The sequence below is a fragment of the Palaemon carinicauda genome, chromosome 3, assembly GCF_036898095.1.
Source record: "Palaemon carinicauda isolate YSFRI2023 chromosome 3, ASM3689809v2, whole genome shotgun sequence".
NCBI classification, from domain to species: domain Eukaryota; kingdom Metazoa; phylum Arthropoda; class Malacostraca; order Decapoda; family Palaemonidae; genus Palaemon; species Palaemon carinicauda.
In genome coordinates, this window is record NC_090727.1 from 168,772,546 (window position 1) to 168,787,545 (window position 15,000).

The window sequence follows — 15,000 nt, forward strand, 5'->3', positions numbered from 1 at the left end:
TCTAGAAATGAAAATAATCGCCCCTAGATAAACTAGAAATAATTTTACCAATGACAATTATCGCCCCAGATAAACTCGAAATAATTCTAAAAATGAAAATAATTGCCCCTAGATAAGCTAGAAATAATTTTACCAATGACAATTACCGCCCCTAGATAAACTAGAAAGAATTTTACAAATGACACTAATCGCCCCAAGATAAACTAGAAAGCATTTTACAAATGATAATAATCGCCGCTAGATAACCTAGAAATAATTTAACAAATAACCATAATCACCCCTAGATAAACTAGAAATAATTTCACAAATGACAATAATCACCCTTAGATATCAATTATTTTTCATCCCTATTTATATGATAAAATAATATAATTCGAAAAGTATTCCTGTTAGCGTAGTTAACATTCCAGTGTAACCTAATTATGGAATCGAGAGTGCTTATTGCTTTCAGATAACTGCAGTCAAAATACCGTTGAATTAAAGTGCACGGTTTAATAGGTTTCTTAATAAATTATATTAGGACTATATATCTTGTAATTTAATTTATTTTTGCGTCAAGAAACCCACAATTATAAAAAAAATTGGTTAAAAATTTACTTGATATATATATTTTTCATGATATTTATTTTGGTTATAAAACCGGTATATAATTATGCAAAAAAAAAGCATAAAAAGTTTTCTTAAAAACTGTCAAAAGTCAATCAAAACAGAATAAAAGAAAACAGCTGTAATTTTAAGTGGCATACAGATCTATAACAACCAACAACCGCTAAATCTGTTTTACATAAATGAGCATCAAAATGCAATCCAAGTTGTATATAAAAATATATGCAACATCCTCTATGACATATTTCAAAAAGCTTTCAAGAATTATTTTATGACGATTTTCATTGAGTGTTATATTTCATATTAAAATAAAATTCTAAAAAAAAGTAAAAGAAATAAAAGAGAGAAAAGAATGAGAGATGAAAAAATTAAGGGAAAAGATACAACCTTAAAAAACTCTGGATAATGAAAAGATACAACCTACAAAAATCTTGGAAAAAAAAAAAAAAAAAAAAAAGGGAAGTGAGATGATAAATTGGAAATAATAAAATGAAAAATATGAAGTTATAAGTAAGCGAGAGATTGAGACCCGCGCAAGTTGGGTGCTGTGAAAGATTGGAAGAAAAAAAGAAAGACAAAGGGAGGGAAACAGAAAAGACGAGAGAAGGAGAGTTATGGAAAGAAAGGCGAAGAGAGGAGATAGGAGAAAAACAAATCTGAAGAGAGAACGAACAAATGACAAGAAATATAATAAAACCAAGAGTGTGAATAAAAACAGAAAGAAAAGGGTAAAAATATTCTAAGAAAAAAATCTATAAAAATAGAAAGAAATCAACAATAACAAAATTTCTATTCCTTTTAAATTAAAAAAACAAAACAAAAGATTAAGTTCAAAAATATAAAACGATCAAAAAACTAAAAAAATATATGGAAAAAAATAAAAGAAATAAAAACATTCCTTACATTTTTAAAGCAAACGAAATATGCAGATTTAGAAATAGAAAAATGAAGAAACAAAACTAAAACTATAAAAGAAAACAGGAAATTACTGGAAAAAAAAAGGAGGTGAGAGGGAAGCACTGAAAATGCCTCGTACACTTTTAAAAGATTCATTTGCAAGTTTCTTCTTCCTTTCGAGATGGAGATTTCTACCAAAGAGGGTTTTCTTGAAAAAAAAAAAAAAAAAAAAAAAAAAAAAGCCTTACTACATCGCTCGGTTGGTTTTTCTAAAAAAAAAAAAAAAAGCTCCAAAGCCTTACTACGTCACCACTTCTCTCTCTCTCTCTCTCTCTCTCTCTCTCTCTCTCTACTGTTTTCCTTTATTCGTCTACGTTTATTTATGGAGATGCTTCCCAGAGGTCCCCGAAAAAAAATAATGCTTCAAAGCCTTACTACATCACCCACTTCTCTCTCTCTCTCTCTCTCTCTCTCTCTCTCTCTCTCCTGTTTTCCTTTTCCCGTCTCTTTCACGTTTTCTTGGGACCCCTCTTACCTCTCTTGCTGTTGTAACTTACTTGAAACGTTGCGAACGTGTTTTATCTATTTCTTCTTCTTCAAAGTTTCTTTTTCTTTATTTCCTCTCATTTCAAACGTTTTCACGTGTGCCTTCTTCTTTAAAACTTTGTTATTTTAGTCTATTGCTTCTTATAAAAAAAAAAAAACATTATTATTTTTCCTATAAAACCTTTATCGATCAATTTCTTGTTAATAAACGTTCTAGTAATTTCTTTAATCTTAATCAATTCATAAATTTCGTCTTGTAAATAATTCTTATTATCAATTTATCATTCATGAACCATAATGTTTATTTTCCTTCAAACTGTTTTGATTCCTATTTTCCTTAAAGATTTTTAAACTTACTTTCCTCCAAACTGTCTTCACCTATTTCCATTCCGGCAAAACCTTTCTTCAAAATATTTCAGACTTTTTCTCCAAGACTCCCGGATCATTTCCTGCTATATGAATTTGTTCAATTTCGCTTCTATGAAACCACACGCCCTTAACCAAAGAAGACCTGTCGGAGCTGTAAAGTTTTACAGAGGTTAAGAGACCTCTTTCTCTGCCTATGCATTATATTCAGGATATTTTATATCCAATGATATATAGGGTAAGGATATATAAGCACACACGCACACACCACACTATATAAACACACACACACACACACACACACATATATATACATATATATATATATATATATATGTGTGTGTGTGTGTGTGTGTGTGTGCAAAGCAATAACAAACAACAAATGCAGTCGTTACTAGCCCACTACAGGACAAGGACCTCCGGCATATTATTTCATGTTTGGGGTTTGGCCAGTTTTCATCACCATGCTGGCCAACTGAGGTTTGGTGATGGTGGGAGATTTTTGTCTGGTCGTTCACATTAAACCATCGTAGTACGGGTGGCCCTGACTAGTACAGCTGCACAGCTTTGCTGATCATGGAGATACACAAACCCTTTTACCACGTTAAGGTATCCTCATTCAGAAATTGATATATATATATATATATATATATATATATACATATACATATCATTATCTTTTAGGTCTAATGACGCAAAGGGCCTCAGTTAGATTTCGGCAGTCGTCTCTATTATGAGCTTTTAATTCAATACTTCTCCATTCATCATCTCCTACTTCGCACTTCACAGTCCTCAGCCATATATGCCTGGGTCTTCCAATTATAAAGCCTTATCAAATTAGGGTAACATTAATGATATGAAATTACATAGAAGCTTACTTCGATTATCATCATCCCCATCACCATCATGTATATTATTATTATTATTATTATTATTATTATTATTATTATTATTATTATTATTATTATCAAAGCGCATACTATCTTAACAAATCAAGACAATCCTTCTAGGGAACACAATTAACAATTTATCATGAATAAATATAAGCTATGGATAACTAAACAGAAAGACAACTTAAAGACAGCAAATTACCCAGCTAGACAAACACGCTTAAGGTCTAAAGGCCGCTCGTGGATGTTAGAGACAAGGGGCAGTCTAAAATAAAGGTTTAAAGGCCGCTCATGAATGGCAGAGGCAAGGGACAGTGACATTACCCTATCAAGAAGGACAATGACTTAGAGACTGACCATATATACGTATGATCAGCGCCCAAGTCCCCTCTCCATCCAAGCTAGGACCAGGGGGGACCAGGCAATGGCTGCTGATGACTCAGCAGATCGACCTATGGGCTCCCCACCCCCAACCTTAACTCACAAGGATGGTAAGATTGCAAACACTAATGGCACTAATGAGACTAACGGGACTCGAACCCCGATTTGCAAACACCAGTCAGAGACGTTACCAATCAGGCCACTTCAACCTAGAGACTAACCATATATACAGTACTGTACATATAATCAGCGCCCAAGGAATTCTTCACCCAAGCTAAGACCAGGGAAGGCCAGGAAATGGTTGCTGGTGCCTCAGGAGGTAGACCTATAGGCTCCACCAAATCCCCCATCCTTAACTCACAAGAATAGCGAGTTTCGGGACACTATAAGAAACTATCGAGCTTGAGCGGGACTCCAACCCCAGTCCGGCAGATCGCCAGGCAGTAAGGAAAGACCAAAAAATAGACACACCTTTTTCTTTAACAGATCTGAGAAAGAATATCACAAAAAAAATCTTTTTATATATTATAAAAGATCCTCTTCGTCACGTGACTGACAAAACCACCGGGGTGACAGCATCGAGTTGGACAGAGTATTTTCTGCTCCCTCCCACATTACACTTTCTCCCTACGCAACCCAACAGGTACAACGGTTAGGACAAAAAGTAAATGGCGTTAAACAATAGAACAAAAGTTACACACTCTCTCTCTCTCTCTCTCTCTCTCTCTCTCTCTCTCTCTCTCTCCATGTACTTATTCAAACATATGTATTGAATATACATGTATGTACGTTTGTATATATATATATATATATATATATACAGTATACGTATATCTAAACACATATATGATTTATATGAATGTATTTATTCATAGACCCACATATTTATGCATAAATATATATACACACACACACACACATATATATATATATACATACACACACAAATATACTAACAACCCCACCCACAACATCACCAATACATAAACACACATACACACACACACACATATATATACATATATATATACATATATATATATATATACATATATATATATCACCATATGATTTCCTATCTTTCTCTCTCTCTCTCTCTCTCTCTCTCTCTCTCTCTCTCTCTCTCTCTCCTTGGAGATACAGACAATTGGACATCACCACCCCGTCCTCTGGTTAACCTCTTTGAAAAGACATATATACACTTACGCACACGTAAGAGGTCTTTCACATCTACTGGTCTTGAACTTATGTATTTATTCATCTTTTGTTTTTGTTGTTCAGTTCATGCATTTTAATGTGGGGCGCAATGGTCATTGTGGAAGGCTGAGCTAAGCGAATTCGGATAAGAAAGTGAGATAAGCACACGGAGATTCACGCCCACTTGGCCGGTGATAACATAATATCAAACTGAAAGTACACGCTGCTAACACTCTTAAATAAAAGTATCAATTAATAGTCTTATTTTCGAAAAATTACGGCCGTAATTTAAATGAAAAAAATGATAAAATAAGCAATGACAAAAAATCCAAGGCATTGAAAAGAACAGAAATTAACAAATGTCAATGAAAACTTCGAACAATGATACGCTAATACGAATAAAATGTCTTTCCAAGTTGTCTTTTCGAACATAAACGATTCAAATTTGAATGGGAAAAATATTGAGAACAACAACATACGTGAAGGAGTTATGAAAGAAACAACGCAGTAAAAAGTTTTAAACTTGTTGCAACAAAATTTAAGTAAAGAGGAAAACAACATACACACATATATACATATATATGTATATATATATGTATATATATGTATATATATACATATTTATATATACATATATATATATATATATATATATAAATAAAACCGTCATAAATTGACATAAATCTCAGTAAAATAACAGTAAGCAGGAGGTTTGTAAGAATGTAAAATGTAAATTAAAGATTTTATCAAATCCAACACAAAGCAAATATAAACGATTTCTGGATAAAAAATAAATTTATCAGAGAAAAGCCAAAGGGATGAGGTATATTTATATGTGTATATGTATGTATGTATATATATATATATATATATATATATACACAGTATATATACCATGTTAAGCAGGTGCTTGAGATAACTAATTAAATTAACTAAGATAGAATTTTTTTAACACCACCTACGTATATATAAGATAAAAAATAAAAAATTGCATATGTACGTAGTATCAAATGAACTGTATTATGATGCGAAAAACAATTATTGCACATATGCTACATCTAATTAAAACTAACAGGACACAAAAATCAAATACTATTAGACCAATTACTTTCGGGTAACCGAATACTCAAGTGACGTGCTCCGTTGACAAATGATTTCCTCGACATTCGCTACTTGACGGCCGTGATAACTTCCTATCAAGAATCTTGAACGATTTTCTTTATATTCTACTCTGGGCTAATTAATTTTTTAATCAACTTTATAAAAAAAATCAATGATGCTTCTGATTCATTAAGGAATAGCAGAGACTCGTGAGTTTGATAAATTTTTAATTGCAATTTGAAATCGCGAAATTATTTCAAAGCCCATTTTATCACCAACGAAATCTGATAAAGTCTTTTCTGCTAAATGTAATCCTCTGATAAGATACACTATTGCGACATTTCAAAGATTTCAGTGGTAATTAAAAAAAAAAAAACATCAATTAGGGTTAAAATGGGGTCATCTAAAACATTAAATATTTTCCAAGGTACAGTAAACACTTTTTACAAATTCGAATAGAATCTGCCAAATCTCGTAAGTGTTTCTTTCGACTGTCAATGCAAATAAGTACTAAAAAGCATTTTAATCTTTTTTTTTATTTTACATTTAAATACGAGTGGGATGTTTAGCGCAAATAATCTCTGATCCAAAATAAAATGAATTTGCTTCGTGGTTTTCTGACAACTAATTTTTTTAAGCCCTGAGTACATACATATAACAGTGTTTGGAAAGTACCATAAATCAAGTTGGCTTTCAATATAGTGTAAAGAACATATTTATCAAAATACTCAGAAAGATTTTCAAGAACAAGTTTTACATAACGTCTATGTAGCCCTGTTCAAGCCAGCTTTAAAACCCTGAAGCCCCACCCCCCATCAAAATCTCAAAAAATACTCAAATTTATGGGAGGTTATTCTTCTACTTTCAAAATCAGTTATGACATGTAAGCTTGGACTTCATAATTCAATACTAGATTAACATTGTGGAAGATGGCCGATAACAGTACTCATTTAATCAGAATTTAGCTTTTGTCAAGTTGAAATCAATAATAATGAAAAAAAAAAAAAATACTAAAATCTATACGATGTTTTTCTTCTGCTTTCAAAAACTATTGTGACAGATGAGCTTGGACTTCCCAAATCAATACTAAATTAAAATCATGGAAGATGAGTCGAAAACAGTGTACAATTAATCAGAACTTAGCTTTTGTCAAGTTGAAATCAAAACAACGAATAATACGAGACGAATTTTAGAATAGAGTAAAGTAAAAGCCTTAGACAATTTCAACTCACGCGATCTGAGGTCAATCCAATTAAGAGGTAAAAAGTTTTCAAACCTGCCAACCTGCCAATGAGCGAACGAACTAAGGCTATCATTATCCGCTCTGATAATCAGGTGATGAACAAAGTAAATCAGATTTGGCGCATTCAAGAAACGACCGAGGTAGAGTAAGTATAACAAAACGTAAATAATGAAGATAAATGTCAGGAAAAACTAATCCCTTTCTTATTCTTAAAAGAATGAACATGAATGACGAAAAGGTAAAGGAATCAGTACAACACAATAAATATATACATACCACTATAATCATCCCTATATACTGTATACAGTAGCATACATACGTACATATATATGTATACATGTAAATATACAACCACCATACGCAGCTAAACACCACCCAAATTATGAAAAATAAGAAATTGAATTATATATCAAAGGGTATGGTTGAAAAATACTATACACACACACACACACACATATATATATATATATATATATAGATAGATAGATAGATAGATAAATATAGATATATCTATATATATATATATATATATATAAATATATGTGTGTGTATACGGATATTCAAGCACGTGCACAGAAGCACCCACGCACACACACACACACACACACATATATATATATATATATAGATAGATAGATAGATAGATAGATAGATAAATATAGATATATCTATATATATATAAATATATATATATATATATATATAAATATATGTGTGTGTATACGGATATTCAAGCACGTGCACAGAAGCACCCACGCACACACACACACACACACACACATATATATATATATATATATATTGGAAGCATAAAGACTTGCATGTTTGAAAACAAATATTAGAAAATAGTACTAACATCAGAAAAGAATATCTTCCTCAAAAAAGTACTTTGAAATAAGAAACGAAAAAAGGAAAGAAGAAAGAAATTGACCAAAAAAAATAAATAAAAGAAAAAGAGGAAATAACAGTAGAAATTAAAAAAAAAATAAAGACAAAGCAAAAAATAAATAAGAAGAAAAAATTGAGATAGAGATAAAAAATGTGAAAAATAACAAAATTCTAAATGGAAGCGAAAACAAAATCGAAAAAAGTCCAGGACAGAGCGTCGCAGTTTCCCCCTTACATCCTAAGGCTTCGTGAGGAAAGAAAACATTTCTCGTAAATTGGAAAGAAAATGAAGGAGGGAAAAACAAAGAAATAAAAACAAAGAAGCTACGAAAGGGAAAACTGCTAAGATATTATATTTATTCATATGTATATGAATATATATGTAAGCTATATATACACAATATACATACATACAACAACAACAACAACAAAAAATGTAGCCATTTCTTGTTCAGTGGAGTACAAAACTCAGACATGTAATAAGTTAAGTCTGGGACTGCCATTTTCCTCACCAGGCTGGCCAGTTCGGATTGGTGATGGAGGGAGACTTTAGTCTGATCGCTCACAGAGAAAAACTTAGTATGGGTGGCCCTGACTAGTAAAATTTTAATGATCATGGCGATACAAGACAACAATTAACCATGATAAGATATCCCTACTCAGAAAGGGATAAACATTATATATATATATATATATATATATATATAAAATGAGAAAAAAGCACGCTAATAGTAGAAGAAGATATATATGAAATTGTTACCTATCCCCAATTTAAGTGACACTTAACATACTGCAGATACGCTTATGAGTAATAATTGGAAATAGAAGTTTGAAAAAAAAACTTAAAACATCCAAAATAAATCATTCTGACAATAGAAGTTTTAAGATACTTCTACCTGGAAGCCTTCTGCACAAGGGTTTCATTTGCGATTTATCATTTGAATTCTTAATTGAGAGAGAGAGAGAGAGAGAGAGAGAGAGAGAGGAGAGAGAGAGAGAGAGAAACCAAGTTCTCATGTCCGCGTGAATATCATAAAAAAATACAGTATACCCCTTCGTCTCATGGATACAAAAAAAAGATAAAAAAAAAAAGGTTAGGAGGGAAAGAAAGGAAGAAAAAAAAGAGAGGTTTACGGTCACATACTGTCACTCATCTTGCAACAATCTCGGGTTCTCTGGAGTCTGTTAGTTAAGAAGGGGTGTAGTGGGGGTGGGTTAGGTTGGGGGAGAGGTGGGAGGGGGGAGGGGGGGAGGGAAGGGTATCTGGTGAGAATCGAGTGGGATCAAGAGGAAAGTAGCAACATTCTTAGCTGTATGTATGAGAGAGAGAGAGAGAGAGAGAGAGAGAGAGAGAGAGAGAGAGAGAGAGAAATTCTCAACTATTTATTCTATAAAACATAAATAAAAAGAACAATTTAAAATTAAAAATAAAGAAATATTTAGAAAAAAAATTATGAAAGAAAAGATATTTAAAAATAAAAATAGAGAAATATGAAGAAAGAAAACAAAAAGAGAAGATATTTAAAAACATAAAACAAAGAAATATAAAGAAAGAAATGCAATGAAATATAATATATTTCATTTAAAAACATAAAATATAGAAACATGAAGAAAGAAATGCAATGAAATATATATTTCATTTAAAAACATAAAATAGAGAAATATGAAGAAATAAATGCAATAGAATATCATAATATATTTCAATGGAACCTAAAACTGAAATATGCAAATAAGAAAACTGAAATAAAAAAAAAAAAGAATAGAATCCGTAAGGTCAAGCCAATCCCTGAAATTACGATAAGATTGATTGATTTGAAGTTTTCCGGCATCCTGACATCGAAGGTCATTGACCCGATATCGTTTATTGTAAATAAATAAAAGAATATTTAATTAAAACCATAAAAGTAAATATATCATAATAAAAGTTAAACAGTTATCAGAAGACCTGCTTCTGAAGTAAATCTAAAAAAGCCGCTAGCATTGTACGAAGCATCATGTCCAAGAATCTTGGCAAGAGCTTTGCATAACGGAGAGAAAATCGTATTGTATGCAAATTTGACATGAAATCTGAACTTGAAAAGCTGAGCAAAAAAAAAAAAAATAAAAAAATAAAAAGGTAAAAGGTAAATGGAGATAGTTTGGGCATGCTCTTCTCACTCGCCAAGAAATATTACTTCGCCAAACTTTCAATTAGGCTCCACAAGGCACTACAAGAGTTGGAAGACCCAGGCCTACATGACTGAGGACTATGAAGCGTTAAGTGGGAAGTGATGAATGGAGAAGTATTGAATTAAAAGCTAAAGGTAGAGACGACTGGAAAAAATCTAACCGAGGCCCTTTACATCAATAGGCGTAGGGAGAGATGATGATCAAGAAAAGCCGTTCTTTTAGATAGAGTAGTTTAAGGAGAACAAACTCCATGAAAACAAATATTGCACTGGATTAAAATTGTTTGAAGAAACTCAAAGAAAATAAAAATTTCTTTAATACAATCATGGGTTCAAACAAAGAAAGAGTAAAGAAATTTGAGCAAAAACACAAAATTCAAAGTAAAACCAACAGAAACCAATATTTCATAAAAAAATATAATGTAAGAAGAATCTAAAGACGTGAATGATAATAGAAAACCAAATACTTAACAGAATAAAAAATAAAAGAAAATAAAACGAAATTTAGGAAACAAAGACTTGAACGAAAATAAAAATCTAAGTCAATCATCAAGTGTAAGTGAAAGAGGGGAAGGAGATGCGAGGGTGGGGGATCAGGCAGGAGATGCAAGTGGGAAGGGAAGGGGAAAGGTAGGGGCAGGGTAGGGGAGGTAAGGACCTGTTAGGCATAATATATGATACTTTAACGTTTGCTCCTTAAAGAAGCTTTTGACCAGCAAACGACACCAGGGATATGGCTGGAAAAGCGTAGGATGGGTTAGACAGAGAGAGAGAGAGAGAGAGAGAGAGAGAGAGAGAGAGAGAGAGAGAGAGAGAGAGAGAGATAACCCTGTGACATTTATCGTGGTGCTAAACAGAGAAATAGGATTAATACTAAGATCAATAACGAATGCAATATTTTTAATATCATTAATATAAAAAGGAGTATTTACTATAGTACCGGCAATAAAATTCACAAGATAAAAAAAAAAAAAAACATTTGACGGTGATGGTTATATTCATTAATAATATTATGAAAAATTATCTGAATACTTAAATGTAATATTAATCAAACGACTGGATATAAAATCGAAGAGAGAGAGAGAGAGAGAGAGAGAGAGAGAGAGAGAGAGAGAGAGAGAGAGAGAGAGAAAATGTGCTGAACAGGTGTTTCGTGTATGAACGGGACCCGCCATTTAGACATTGCAAAAAATCTCTCTCTCTCTCTCTCTCTCTCTCTCTCTCTCTCTCTCTCTCTCTCTCTCTCTCTCTCTCTCCCTCTCTCTCACACACACAAACACTTGCACACATATGCGCAAGATAAGAAAAAATCTTCCTAATTAATGCATTCGAAATATGCAAGGAATGCGTACCCTTTTCCTTTTGGCTCTTAACGATTCTCATTCCTAAAATCCTTCCAAAAACAAGAAGGGGGAAAAGGGAAATGAAGAAAACAAGATAAAAAAGGGGGAAGGTACATTATAAAGTCAAAATAAATCATTTAAAAAAAGAAAAAAGTTAAATGAAGCCAAATAAAACAAAGGGAATAGAGGAAAAAAGAAAGAGAGAAGAAGACAATAAGATGGAAAAAAGGGAAAGTTAAAATAAAACATAAAATAAATGATTTAAGAAATCAAGAAGGAAAAAAGTGAAGACGAAAACAAATAAAACAAATCAAATAGAGGAAAGAGAGAAATGGAAATGAAGAAAAGATGGAAAAGGGGAGGTTAAAATAAAACGGCAAAATAAATGAAGCCAAATAAAAAAAAAATGAATAACGGAAAAATTGAAAGGGAAATGAAGAAAATAAGATGGAAAAGGGGGATGGTAAAACACCAAAATAAATCATTTATAAGAACAAGAAGAAAAAGAGTGAAATGATGAAGCCAAATAAATCAAAGTAAATGGAGGAAAAAGACCAAGAAAAATGAAGAAAATAAGATGGAAAAAGGGAAAGGTTAAATAAAACATCAAAATAAATTATATATTAAAATCAAGAAGGGAAAATAAGTGAAATTATGAAGCCAAATGGAACAAATGGAAACAGAAATAAAGGAAATAAAACGCCAAACTAAAATGGAAAGTACTGGAGCTTATCCCGAAGGGAAAAGTTCAAAACAGAAGATTCCTGGATCGTTTCGTCATGACCCCTTAAAACAGAACTAGAGTGCATACCTCCGCCACGGCAGCTTATTTCTAGAAACCAGCTTGCCTTTCCCAGAATCAATTTAGCCCGTAGCCATATTTGAAGTTTGTGTGACAACCATGTGCGAACTTGGGGTTAAGGTTAGGGTTAAATTGGTCGATCTTTTGCTCGACCTTGACCTTGATCTTTGACTTAGGACTTTCAAATTTGAATATCTCCACGTCTCAACATATCAATTAATCCCTGAAATTGGGGCCAGTAAGTTGTTCACAAACAAACATACAAACGGAAAAACAGACAAACAGAGGCGAAAACATAACCTCCTCCCAACATCGTTGATGGATGTAATTATAACAATCTTATACAATTCTACTAATGTGGTAATGAACAATAATCATTCAAAATAGTGTATATAGATGTTAAACAAAAGTTCAAAGTTGGAGCAAATGTTTTTATGTTGACCAGGCTGACATGAGTCTTTTTATAGTTTATATATGACATGTCTGTTTTTGATGTTGGTAATAGTTTATATAGGACATATCTGTTTTGTCGCTGTTACTGTTTTTAGAATGATTTGTTGTTAATTTATTCTCATCATTTATTTCTTTCCTTATTTCCTTTCCTCACTGGGCTATTTTTTCCTATTGGAGCCCTTGGGCTTATAGCATCTTGCTTTTCCAACTAGGGTTGTAGCTTGGCTAATAATAATAATAATAATAATAATAATAATAATAATAATAATAAGCTAAAGGTTTATTTGATAAACAAAGAAGAAAGAAATTATGGGATCGTAAATCATGAAAGCAACTACATAGTAAGATATTTTAAAACTAAACCTGTGATAATGGCAAAGAAAAGAAAGGCGACAAAATGGAAAGCATTTGGAAAATTCATAAAAGAATAGAAGTGGTATACAGATAACCCCAAAAAGACAGAAAAAAAGGTAGATTACGTAAAGAAATGAATATCGAAGGGAAACAAAAATCTCAATCTTTCCTATATATATATATATATATATATATATATATATATATATATATATATATATATATATATATATCTGTGTGTATTTTTTTCTTTCCCGTCACGCCCAGTAGCATTGCCAAACCGATAACTTCAGTGGTAATAAACATTATTATTATTATTACTTGATAAGCTGCAACACTAGTTGGAAAAGAAAGATGCTCTAAGCCCAGGGGCTCCAACAGGGAAAATAGCCCAGTGAGGAAAGGAAACAAGGAAAAATAATATATTTTAAGAACAATGACATTTAATTAAATAAATATTTCCTATATAAACTATGAAAACTTTAACAAAACAAAAGAAAGAGTGTACTCTCAAGCAAGGGGATTTACCAAAGGGTAAGAAAACCAGGGGAAAAAATGAAGGAATATACGATAAATAGAAGAAAGAAATGAGAGAAAGAAAGAAACGGTGTAATTACCCTCACTGGCAAGTGCACAGGTAGGGAAGAAGGTAAGATAATTACAAAACGACGATTCTTCTACACAGCCAATTTATAATTACCGGCTCCTCATCCTCCTTCCTGTTGGTGCGTCTGATTATTTTGATATATAATTCCTTCCAAATTACCTAATAAAAGTCAGCCAGGATAATCGGAGAAGGGGGAGGAGAGAGGGGGATGGGGAGGGGAGAGAGGGGGGGGGGGATCAGCATAAAAGATGGAAGACTTCGTAAAAGGTTGAAGTCTGCACATGTCTAATGCTGTCCCATAAGGAATGCAATGATATTCAATGATTAGGTTGAGAGAGAGAGAGAGAGAGAGAGAGAGAGAGAGAGAGAGAGAGAGAGAGAGAGAGAGAGAGATCAGATATGAAATTTTTTCCTTACAGATAATGTTATTAAAAAAAAAAGGAACTGTTATCTGAACACTCTATAAAACCTCTGTCTTTAACCATGGCAGGTAATAGTTGAGGTTATGGTGGCCGTTGTGGTGGCCGATGTGGTAACGTCCCTGACTTATGAACGCCAGACTGGGGTTCGAGTCCCGCTCCAATTCGATAGTTTCTTTGTTGCTGCAACCTCACTATTCTTGTGAGCTAAGGATAGGGGGTTTGGGGGAGCCTAAAGGTCTATCTGCTGAGTCACCAGCAGCCATTGCCTAGCCCGCCTTGGTCCTACCTTGGGGGGAGAGGTGGCTTGGGCGCTGATCATATGTATATATTGTCAGTTTCTAGGACATTGCCCTGCTCGAAAAGGCATTGTCAGTGTCCCTTGCCTCTGCCATTCATTAGCGGCCTTTAAACCTTCAAGCCTTTAAGTCTTAGAAAGAGTAATGTAAAGTCTGGTTTGACCACGACTTTATTTATATATAAGGTACAATAATTTCATATATTTCATTAACTTTTAACTTACTGGTATTCTCGGTTACATAGTATTTTTGAATAAGCCACAAAATTAACTGTTCTGAATATCAATAAATTCTTTGTCTCGACGAAAAAGTCATTAATCAACTTGCCGTTAAAGAGTGATGATTACTTAAAGGCAATGCAAAAATTTTCCTGTTCAATTGTACATGAAAAAAAAAAAAAAAAAAAAAATTGTCTGACTGATATTACGATAAATGATTTT